The following is a 12,579-nucleotide window of genomic DNA, read 5'->3' on the forward strand; positions in this document are numbered from 1 at the left end:
CACTCTTGTTTGTCCTGTCTTAATGTTTTCTTACAATTTATCTTCTTATGACTCCTCCTCATCAATTCTCTCTTTCTCTCAGTCTCTGTCTTTCTGTTTTTCTGTGTCTCTGTCTATCTTTCTCTGTCTCTCTGTCTCTGTCTCTGTCTCTCTCTCTCTCTTTCTCTCTCTCTCTCTCTCTGTGTGTGTGTGTGTGTGTGTGTGTGTGTGTGTGTGTGTGTGTGTGAGTGTTTGTGTGTGTGTAGAGTGGATGAGGGAGAATGGAGGTGGATCTTAATGGCATGTATATATAATGTTTTTTCATGTATGCAGCTGTACATATATGTAAGTGTATATGTTCATGTGTGTGCATGTGCATGTACAGACCACATGTTAAAGCTGTGTAATTTGATGACTTTCACTCTGTTTACTGAGCAGGGTTTGGGTTGTCTAGCAAGGCAGCTTGACCCAGGATTTCCAGTCTTCCTCTATTCAGAGTATAGGTGAGCAGACACACTCACTCACCACTGGGTACTGGGTTATCTGAACTCTTTTCCTCACATTTGTGTGGCAAGCACAATATCCCCTTAACTATTTCCCAGCTCCTATTATTTTTAAAAAAATGTTATTAGGAATTGGCTTTTACTTCCTTTATTTCTTTCTCAGCAAGTTCATTGATGGCATATATAAATATGTTGATTTTTTAATGTGACTTTGTATCACTCCAATTTGCTGAAACTGTTTGTATATAAGTTTTCTGTTGAAACTATTAAGGACAGGATTGCATTTTCTACAAATGGGGATCAATTGACTACTTCCTCTCCCATATGTATCCATGGTGGTATGTAAACATGGGCAGCACTGTGTAAATTAGTACACTGGTTTTCAAAACTAGACTTATGAGATAGTCTAGCTGTCACACACCAAGACAAATACTTAAAGATCCCACGTCCTACATCTGATATATGTTCAATGCATGTTTATTGCAATATTCACAATAGCTAGGAAATGGAACCGTTTCTTTTCCATTATGAACTTAATAGATAAAATGTGGTATATAGGGCCGGTGAGATGGCTCAGTGGTTGAGCGCTCTGACTGCTTTTCTGAAGGTCCAGATTTCAAATCCCAGTAACTACTAGGTGGCTCACAACCATCCATAATGAGATCTAATGCCTTCTCCTGGGGTACCTGAATAGAGCTGGAGTGTATATATATATATATATGATATAATTTTAGTCAACTGAAAGGTAGCTTGCCACAGACAAACCTCACTTGGGTCCTTGCTCCATGGGCATATCTTGGATTCTGAGTAAAGGTGGGCAAGGATTTAACAAGAAGAGAGGCTGAGAAACAGACAAGACACAAAGGAGTGTGGATCTGAATGTAATTTGTCTCAAAGGGAGCAATAGTCTTATAAGTGACTTTTACACAAAATAGAGGAATGCCTACAAAGGACTGGCAGGGACCAATTGGGATAAAATTCAATGTTAAAAACTGGGATCAAAAGTAGCCTTCCCTAAGGTTTGCTTAATCTTAGAAGTCATAGGCAATGGTTTTGTGCCCTTGCAATAGTTCCTCTTCTAGTCTATCATATAATACCTCGGGCCCCTAGGTCATTGCAAATTCCTGTGTATGTTTGAAGCTCAAATATCTATAGTTCTAATTATCTATTCTGGTTTCTTCTTATAACACAACCTTTCTTATTCCTAGATAATAGTAAATTCTTGCATATGGTAGTAGTTTGCCCTGAGAATTCTAACTCTGTGGAACAGATAGTAATGCCTGATTTCTTTCATTATCTCTCTTACAGTACTAGAGGTAAATCTGAATGTCACTGAATAGGCAGCATCCTTGGTGAATTCAAAGACCATAGTTTGCTCAAGGAATGCCTAGGACAGGAATTCCTAGGTGAGGTATCTAACTGAGCAATATGTCAAAATCAATCCTTAGAGGCACTTACAAAAAAGCAATATTAAGGGAAAGCACACAGATCCATTTACCGACTAAAGCAAGGACATTGGAACATTCATTATACAGGTTACCATGAATACAGGAGACTAAGTTTCCGTGAAGTTTTCGCCTCGGGACCATGTCTAGGCTTTTCGGCCTGTCAGGTGGGTCACTACTGGTGTGTTTGTAGCAGTAGCTGAAATCAAGGCATTTGGAGGAAAATGGATGGAAGGAGAGTGTTTTGTTAGGTGAGTTAACACAGATTTGGAATAAGGTAATTAACATAGTTTTGCTCTCATACGGGTTTGAGGCCATTTTTATATAATTTCGTGCATGTGTGAGGTTGAGTGATAGTATTCTCTTGCAGAAAGATAGAAAACCTAATATATTACTTATCATAATGAACATAAAGGGGAGTTAGCAATTGCTGTATTATTGCTGTGATCAACCACTATTACCAAGGCAACTAGTAGAAGGAAAGCTTTTTTTGTCTTATCATTCCAGAGGGATAAGACTTTATCATGATGCCACAACTCTTCCCTGCAGCAGAGCTGGTGCTCCAGAACTCCTCCCACATACAGAGATATCTTGACTACTAGGAGGTCTGTCATAGCCAAGCTCACAGATGAGATACCGCTTGCCACAATACTGTGCCTACCTGGGACCTCAAGGGGCCCAGTGAAAGCAAACCATATCTGTCTTGCCCTGGTAGAGATACATTTTCCTTCTGGCCGAAAACTCGGCCTGGGCCAGAGCCACTGCTCCAGATCCAGTCCCACAACCATCGACAACTTTGATTCCCGGAAGCTCCACCACAACCAGTTCACAATCAGCTCGTTGGAGGAACAGGATCCAGTCAGAAACAATAAGGCCAGTAAAAATCTGAGATAAACAAATGGTGAGAGGCAAATATAAAAATTGCAAAAGACCCAAAAAACACTGAAAGTTTAAAAAAATCACGAAAACCAAAAAAAGAAAATATATATATATATATATATATGACCCTAAAGCCCTAACAAAATATACCAAATTTCTAAAAAATAAAATAAAATAAACAATGACAAACAAACAAACAAAACAAAAGCCTTAAAAAAATAGAAATTAAAAAAAAATCCTAAAATCCTTTAAAAGCCCTAAAAGACCCTAATACCCTAAAATACTTTAAAATTCAAAAGAAATCAAGAAACATCCATCCCTCTCCAAATATAGACCTCAAGAAAACCCTAAAATCCCAAAAAATCCAGAAATATTTTTAAATCATAAAAAACTAAAACCCTACATAAAATCCCTGTCATTCAAGCCCCCCATCCTAAAAACTCTAAAATACTTAAAACTCCCTAAAAGACTCCTAAAATCTTAAAAAAGAAAACCCTAAAACACTTTAGAATCTTTAACCAAACACTAAAAGAGACCTAAAAAGCTTTTAAAATAACCTAAAATACTTTATATTTATCTATCTACCTATCTACCTTTCTAACTATCATCTACCTACCTACCTACCTAACTACCTACCTACCTACCTATCTTATCTATGTATCTTATCTTATCTATCTATATCTATCTATCTGTCTGTCTATCTATCTATCTATCTATCTATCTATCTATCTATCTATCTATCTATCTATCTATCTACCTATCTACCTACCTACCTATCTATCTATCTATATACTTTTTACGGTTTTTCAAGACAGTGTTTCTCTGTGTAATTCTGCCTGTCCTGGAAATCACTTTTTAGACAAGGCTGGCCTTGAAATCAGAAATCTGCCTGCCTCTGCCTGCCATATGCTGGGATTAAAGCCATTGGACATCACAGAAAGGAGACCCGAAAATACTTAAACAAACAAACAAAACAAAAAATAAAACAAAAATACAAAACAAAACAAAACAAACAAACAAACAAAAAAACAGGAACTCTAAAAAGACCATTAAAAATTCTAAAAACACTTTAAAAATGCCCTAAAATTCCCCAAAATCTCAAGAACCCTAAAAAGACCTTAAAAATTTTAAAAGCAAAAAAAAAAAAAACAAAAAACAAAACAGAAGAACAAAACAAACAACAACAACAACAACAACAACAACAACATGTCTTTAAAAAGTTGCCTGAAACACTGAGGAAACCCTAAAATTATTTTTTATATGAAAGAACTTTAAAAAAAATCCTAAAAGACATAATTAAAACTTTACAAACCCTAAAGAAAAATCTAAAATTCTAAAGAGAACTCAAGAAGTCTTACTAAAAAAACAAATGAAACAAAGAAACAAAATATAAAACAAACTAATGAAAAAAAAAAAAACCTAAAACTCTAAAATAACCTTAAAAAAATAGAACCCCAAAATAGACACTAAAAACCGCAATGCCCAAAAACCCTGTGTACTGTGGCATGAGAATAGGCACACACGAATATATTAAATGAACAAATGAATTTGAATAAATAAATACAAATATTTTGACTTTAGGCCATGTTTCTGCTATAAGCATTAAAGTTGGCAAAGTCAGAGCTGGCAAGAAGGCTCAGCAAGTCAAATTTCTTTTTTTGCTCCCTGGCATCTGGATTTCAAGGACTGAATCCATATGGGAGAAAGGTAGAATTTCACTGAGTTATTCTTAAACACAATAAACAAGCAAAAATAATCAATCTGTAATAATTAAGGCCAAATGTTGGCTATTGCATTAACTGTGGTGGAATTAGAACTGGTTATGCTATACATGTTGCTGAATTCCAAATTGGTTGATGAATGTGTTTTACTGGGATTCCTTACAGGAATAAGTGTGAGGGGTTACTTACAGGAGCAGAAATGACTCAGGGACAGCTGCACCACCAAACCCACCCCACTGTGGTCCACAAAAACGGGAACCTGGAGAATAGAGCAGACAGCTCAACAGGTTGGAGAGAATCCTTTCAATGTAGCTCAGTGGATCTAAACCTCTTCCAGGCAAGGTAGCTCCAGCTCCCTCTTGTTTCTGCTTCTTTCAGACAACTAGTCTCAACTTCACCAAGACTCTGTAAGACCCCCAAAGCTGGGCCTCCACTCAAGTCCCAGGATGAGCTGCCCAGCACCCCAAAGACTCAAGAGAAAACCACACCTAATGCAAACTGCAAGAGGTTTTATTATCAGGTAGCTGAGGAGGAACTCCTTCTGCCATGCAGGGCAGGGGAGTTTGACCCTGAGCAGTAACATTACAGGACTTTAACAGCTAGCTGAGGAATTGGAAGAAGTTGGAAGGAGAGTTGGCTATAGGTGGGGGTATAGTGGGGGAGTAGTCTGCACCTCCTCTCTATATCCATATCTTTGTAGGTCTTCCTACAATTATCGCATCTCTGGCTGTAAGGCACAGAAACAAAAAGCCTTTTGCTGGCAATAGAATACAAAGAGCTTCTTTCTGATGTTTATTTAGAGATCAAGGGAAAAAAAAAAGGTTGGGAAATGTCCAGGGGCTCTTCCTTCCAGGGATAAATGCTATAAGGCAGGGTCTCACATACCCTACTCCTTCTAGTAAATAGTTCTAATATTAGAACTAGGAAAATTAAACCTCTGGCCCAGCTGTCAAATAAAGCCAACATGAGGTCACATCTTCAGAATTTGTTACATTGAGAGCCCCAGAAGCGCTTTAATGAGACTAAAGAGTTTCTCACCAGAGGTGGGATGGAGGGAGGAGGTTCAGTTCCTGAGCCAAGGCCAGTTAGTGCAAGCAGGGCTGGGTCAGTGGGCCTCGGTGGGGCCAATAGGAGGAGCCAGACACAGGCTGGAGGAGCAGCAGCAGAGCTTGTCACAAGCACCAGTTAGGGTCCTTTTCGTCTGGGTTTATGGTTGTTAGAAAGGTGGTGTCAGGCCAGGATAGGATGCTCTATTTGAAATTGATGTGGTCCCATTGTGGTTCCTGGTACCTATGTATTGTTTGTTTGTTTGTTTGTGTGTGTGTGTCTGTGTGTGTGTCTGTGTGTCTGTGTGTCTTTGTTTCATTTTTTTTTCAGCAATTCCCAGGAATCATTTTTGATCAGTTATAGGGCCTTCAAGTGAGCTGGCAGGGGTTGGGAAAAAGGAACACCAGGTCAAACATTCTCCCTGCTTCATTAGGTCTCCCATGGAGGAGTTCAAAGGGTGTAAGTATAAATTTCCCTGGGAACAAGGCGAAGGTTAGGAGTGTTGTCCAAACTTTTCTGCTGGTCTCTAAAGCCAATCTAGTTAAGGTTTACTTTAATGTTCTCTTTATCTGCTCTACCTGTCCTGAAATCTGGGGTCTATAAGCAATTGTCTTATCTGAGCAACGAAGGAGGGGATGTTGTCTGATGAAATTACCTTAGGGATGTCAAATATTGGGAAAATTTCCTCTAATATCTTCTTTACCATGACATTGGTGGTCTCCTTCTTAGTGTGGAAGGCTTCCATTCACCCTGAAAAAGTGTCTAAAAAAATAATAAATATTTATTACTGTACTTGGCTGGATTAACGTCAGTAAAATTTATTGCCCAGTATGCCCCTAGCGGGTCACCTCTTAGCTGCTTTCCCGGGGCGAAGCCTGAATTTTAACTGCTAGCAACAGAGTATTCCCAGAAGACTGACAAGGGAATAAAACACCCAGTTCTAAGAGCCTTTTGAGGTGAGGTCTGATGCCCTTGAAGGCCTCTTTGTTCATGGGGTATTATCATACCCCAATAGGAGTCGCACCAGCTTTGAGCATCACAACGATGGGGGCACCCTTTTTGTCATTTTTATACCTGCAGTCTCTGGCCAGGCTTGAGGATATCTCTCTAACCAGTTCCCTTCTAGAACTTTTCTCTAACAGGTTTGAGGCTCACTTTATCTATATTAGTTTTCTGATTTTCAAGCTAAAATTATAGAGATGGTGGAATCCAAGAGACTGAAGTTCCTTCTGAAAAGAAACTTATGTGGGCTTTTATTTTGATAGTAATTCTCTCCCCAACAATGGGGTGGAGCATTCAGGAATGATGAGAAAGTAATGAGTTACTTGGCTTCTTCTTAAATCAACTTTATTATCAGTGGTCCAAGAGTATGGATTCTGACAAGTAGCCACTATTACTACAGTTTTCTTGTTCTTCAATTTCCCCAGTGGCTCTTTCAGGACTAAAAATTCTGCTCTGGTATCAACAAGGAAATATGTTGTGGTCGCCTCCACAGTTAGGATTACCCTAGGCTCGGGGAGGGGGGCCTGAGGCCCATCTGCCCTAGGCATTGTCATCTGGGTTAAGGACCTTGGGAGGACTGATATCTATTTTTTTTGGGGGGGGGGCAGTCTTTTGCCCAGTGTCCATTTTTTTTTTTATTGGTCCTTATCTAGAGGTGGTTGCGAAGGTCCTCTGGAGTTTTGACATCTTCTTGGTGCTGTGTTACCCAGGTACACTGTCTGCCTACATCCTCCTCCCTTTCTATAATATTCCTTATCACCTGGAATTATGTCTAAAACCCTAGTTAAATTTCTTACAGCCTTCTATCTCGTATAATTTATCTTTTTTCAGACTCTCTCTTTACTCTTTCTCTTTTTTCTTCTCCAGTCTCTCTCTTATAGTACACTTTCTCTGTCTCCTTAACCAGATCTTTCAAAGATAATATTTGCAGACTCTATAGACACTGTAACCTTTTAATGTCAGAAGCAGACTGGCCAATGAAAGCCATGGCCATCGCTGCCTGCTGGCCCTCTGATGTAGGGTCAAAGTGAGTGTAAGGCCTGTATGGTTCTAAGAGGTGCTCAAAAAAAACACTGCTGGGTGCTACTTTTCCTCTTGTAGGATCCCTCTTACCTTGGCCAAATTAGTGGGGCACCTGCCAGCTCCTTTCAGCCCTGTTACTAGAGCCCAGAGGAAAACTGTCAACTGCCCCCTACTGTGAGGACTTTCAGGGTCCCAGTCAGGACTTGTCAGAGGCAAGCCTGCATCTATTTCATTCAGAAGATGTGACAGCCATTCATTGACCCCTAGCATGTTCTTTCTGGCCTCCAGCAGTATCTTTTTTTTCTCCTCTGTGGTGAAAAGAATGCTCAAATTCTGTTGACAGTTATCCCTAGTGGGCTGATGAGAGAACATGAGAGATTACATTAGATGAGTATGGCTAGAGGGATTTCCAGAAAAGGGGGCATGATATGCCTTCAAATTATAGGATCAGTAGAGGAAAATGGCCAGTACTAAAGGGACTGCAGTTGTCTGGGTTCTGATGGAGGAGGGCCGTAAGTATATAAAGGCAGCACTGTGCAGTCTGTTTCCTCTAGGTTCCGAGCTCAACAGCCTCAGGTTCCAGCTGCTGGTCCCACCCCCACATCTCCAGCGGCACCTCAGACATGTTGAGAGGTCTGGGAGGGGACGAGTTGGGGATATGGTGGTAGGGTGTTATGCCATTGTGGAGGTTCTTCTAACTCTGGATATATCTTTGTGGGAGCCAGGGTTGCAGTTCAGACTCCACTATTTTTATCTCAGTTTTTTTTTTTCTCTGAGTGGCAGAGAGTTAGGTCTCAGGAGTCTGGCTTTTTCCACTGAACTCAAGGTTTCAACAAGGATGGGGGGGATCCTTGGCTAAATTTTTTTAGATGAGATTCTATGGCACTTGATTTGGTTGAGACCCTGGTCCCCTCTGCCTAAACAACATTTTTAAGGGCAGAAATCACAATCAAATCAAGAGTGTCCTCTGGTGTTAAACCAACACCAAAAGCGTGCCATTCCCTAGAGCAGAAAGTTCTTCAAAATCTCTTTCTGACATCTACAGACGGGTTGTGAATCCTAGTCTTAATTTCAGTCCAAATCACAAGACTCATACGAGGGGAGTGCTAAGAGTCTGTCTCATTGTCAGAGTCACATTCAGGGAGACAAACAAGATATACACACAATAAATTACGATAACTGCAACCAGTACCCAATCAGACAGCCGAGTAAGCACACTCTTAACTTTGCACCCAGTAACAGAAACAGATGACTGAGTGAGCACACTCTCACTTGGCACCCAGTAACAGAAATGGATTGCTGAGTGAGCACCTTTCAATTGGCACACAGTAACAGAAACCGATGGTTGAGTGAGCACCACTCAATTAGCACCTAGTAACAGAAACAGACGGGTGAGTGAGCACAGTCTCAATTGGCTCCCCGATGGGAAATACCCAGGCATCCCTGGAGCTCCCTCAGACCTTCTGGGATGTCTCCCAGGTTGGCAGACAGTTACTCCTGACACGTCTGTCAGTAACACTCCCCTCCATCCCAGACAGGGAATTTGTTGCTCTCATGTGCACAGGCTACTGTAAACTAAGAATACAAAATTCAAAAAAAGCCTGCAGACAAAGACATAGACAAAGACATAGACAAAGGCAGGATCTTACCTCTCAGCGGGGATTTCTGAGAACTGGGGTAGGCCACAAATCTCAGCAAATGAGCACCCACATGTAAGACCACCAAAAGCTGGGCCTCCACTCAAGTCCTAGGATGAGCTGGCCAGCACCCCAAAGACTCAAGAGAAAACCCCCCCTGATGCCAAATTCAAGAGTTTTTACTAAATCTAGCTGAGGACAAACTCCTTCTGCCTTGCAGGGCAGGGGAGTTTGACCCTGAGCAGTAAGAACAGGGGGTTTTAACAGCTAGATGAAGAATTGGGAGGAGTTGGGAGGAGAGTTCGGAGGAGATGGGGAGAGTTGGGAGGAGTTGGGAGTAAACTTGGCTATGGGTGGGGAGTAGTCTGCATATCCTCTCTATCTCCATATCCCTATAGGTCTTCCTACAATTATCATATCTCTGGCTGTAAGGCACAGAAACAAAAAGGCTTTTTGCTGCCTATAGAGAACAAAGAGCTTCTTTCTGAATGTATTTTAGAGATTAGGGAAAACAAGGTTGGGGATTGTCCAGGGTTTTACCTTCCAGGGAGAAATGCTCTAAGCCTTGGCCTCATATTTCTCTTTTGTACCTCATCTTTCTGCATATGAGAGGGACTCTCAGCTTTTATTCCTTTCTCTGGCAGGGAGAAGCCTACTGACTTTTGTCAGTTTGAGGGACTCCTTGAAGCTCTTTGAAGGTGTTTGCCTTCCTGCTTAAAGAGCTTCCTGGATTTCTTTTGAGTTGTTTATCTCTCTGCTTAAGGAGCTTCCTGTAGGGTGGAAGGTTTCAATCCTCTGAGGATACTATTATACAAATGTATATTAAGGGCTTTTGGAGTTATAGTAGTAATAAATTCAATGTTTCTTGTATTGTACAGTTAATAATTTTATGTCACAAAATAATATTATACTAATAATTATTTAAACTGTGTCTTATACTGCTAATATGGTTTCACATATACATGGGAGTTTGGTAGCCTCAGGACTCTGTCCAGGTAGCTGGATCATGTTAATCAATTTTACACTCAGATTGCCATTCATTTTATTTTTAGTTGCCAATTTCAAGGGCACACCATTTACTTTGCGACTACCAGTACTTTAGATTTTTTTTTTTTATTTTCATGACAGGGTTTCTGTGTATACCCCCAGCTGTCCTGAAACACACTTTGAACAGCAGCCTGGCCTCGAACTCAAAAATCTGCCTGCCTCTGCCTCCAAAGTGCTGGGATTAAAGTCGAGTGCCACCACCACCTGGCTAGTACTTTAGATTTCTAAATGGTCCCCTCTGGTAAGTTGGAACAGGAAGAAAATTGTACAGCTAGTCCCCAAAACACACAATCCTGACTAGGTGAGAAAAAGTATAATCGAGGCTGTGTACCCAACATATCCAGTATAGCCCACAAAGGGCATGGTACCTGATACCTGCATTGACATTTTTTTTCGGTCCTGTCAGAGATTAGAGAAACTAGACAAGGAATAGATGTTTTGTTCAAAGTGGTTTGGGAATCCACACCATTGAATTTCCCAAGGGACTGCATTAAAGAATGTTTGGCCCAGGCATGTGGGGCTTCCAGCTGAAGTTTAAATCACCCTTCCATTAGGTAGGTCAGTTTTCCCCAACAACTTAAGTATTAGTTCAATTTTGGTTTTGGTTTTGTCCAGGATCTCATTATGTAGGTCAGAGTAATCTGGAACACACTGTGTAAACCAGGCTAGCCTCAAAATCACAGAGGATTCTGACTCTGGAGTGCTTAGGTTTAAACACATGTGCTATTACCACTCCTAGTCCCAATAATTGAAGTTTTAGTGAGTCAAGATTTGTAGCAGGACCGGGGAACCTTGTCTCATACAAAGGATTACAGGAATCCAGTTCTTTTTTTTTTTTTTTTTTTATCTATCCAGGCCATAGTTCTTCCATGTTAGTTTTTTCACATGCATGGCCAAAATACACCCTTAGCTACTGGACTCTAGTGTCTACCAGGATGCCGCACATGCACACTGTAGTGAAGTCTGCTTGGCAGTCCAAGAGCCCTGGAAGCACTCATGAGTCAAAGAGTTTCAAAATGAACTCAACTCCTGGAGCTTTGGCATTCTCATAACCCACATATTCATACCCTATCCCCTTGTTAGTCTGGTGTACAGATCCATGTGCTCTCTTTTAGTAATATCTTATTATAAGTGCCTTTTAAGATTGATTTCTGACATAGCTAAGCATTTGCCAGTGTTCCAATGTCCTAGAAAGTCCTTGAGCTGACCATGGGTTTGGAATTCAATGTTGCTTATTCAGTGACATTCAGAATTGCCTTTGGTATTACACTATCACTTAGAATAAAAGCCAAATCACTCCCACATACAGGAATTTACAATGGTTTAGGCAGTAGATCTGGCTGTGGTTTTAGGGTAATGAGATGGTTAGCTAGAGCCAAACTCCCTAATTAGAAATATGTCTTGGGTGTGAAAGCCATTGCCTTAGGAGTGTGAGACCTCACACCTGGCTTCTAAGACTTTAGGTGACCTTAGATAGGGCTGACTTTGTCTCAGTTGTTTTATTGACCAGTTCCTGCCTGTCTTTGTGTTTACATTCCTCTGTTTTGTGTAAGAGCCATTAAGCACCCAGTAACCTCATTTGTACTTTGCCAATGTGTCACCTAACTTCCCTATTTTCTTGTGTATAAAAAGTTTGATGCTCAATTTGACAAATGACATTCAGATAGTACACAATCTCACGTGTTCATCTTTCTGTCATTCGCAGACTCTTTGCCCATCTCGGACTAGTGACTCTTTCCATGCAGAAAGAGGGACCCAGAGGGTCTGTGGCAACAGGACCAAAAACAGATTTCTTGCTATGGGAGCAATGAGAAATGGGCTAATTTTTATTTCCTCATGAAAAGAATGGAAGATCTGGATGTCACTTAATGCATGATAGAAACTCTCTTGACATTTAACACAGACCCTGTGATCGTGCCCTTTCCAATCTGCCAGCCAGTATTCTGTCAGGGGTTTCTTAAGTTAGTGATATTGAAATTAGAATGTTTCCAGGTCCCTAGTTGACAGTCTGATGCAGAAGGCTCCTTTTGAAGGAGCACCATTTTTGCACTTGTAGTGCCAGGTTGTTCATAAGATGTGCTTCCAGTAGGAAATGTAAAAATGGGCTTTAGGGGTACATCTGGCCAGAGTTGAAGGATGTTCACATATATAGTTATCATTTAGCCTGTATGCCCACTCTGAGTGCTACCACTGACTCAATGAAGTTGATCAGCCATAATCTAGGTTTGCAGAGACATATAAAATTATTGACACTGGTTGTCCTAGGTTAGAGAATAGTAACTTTTGGATCATTTGT

This window comes from Mus musculus, chromosome Y, assembly GCF_000001635.26.
Source record: "Mus musculus strain C57BL/6J chromosome Y, GRCm38.p6 C57BL/6J".
Taxonomy (NCBI): domain Eukaryota; kingdom Metazoa; phylum Chordata; class Mammalia; order Rodentia; family Muridae; genus Mus; species Mus musculus.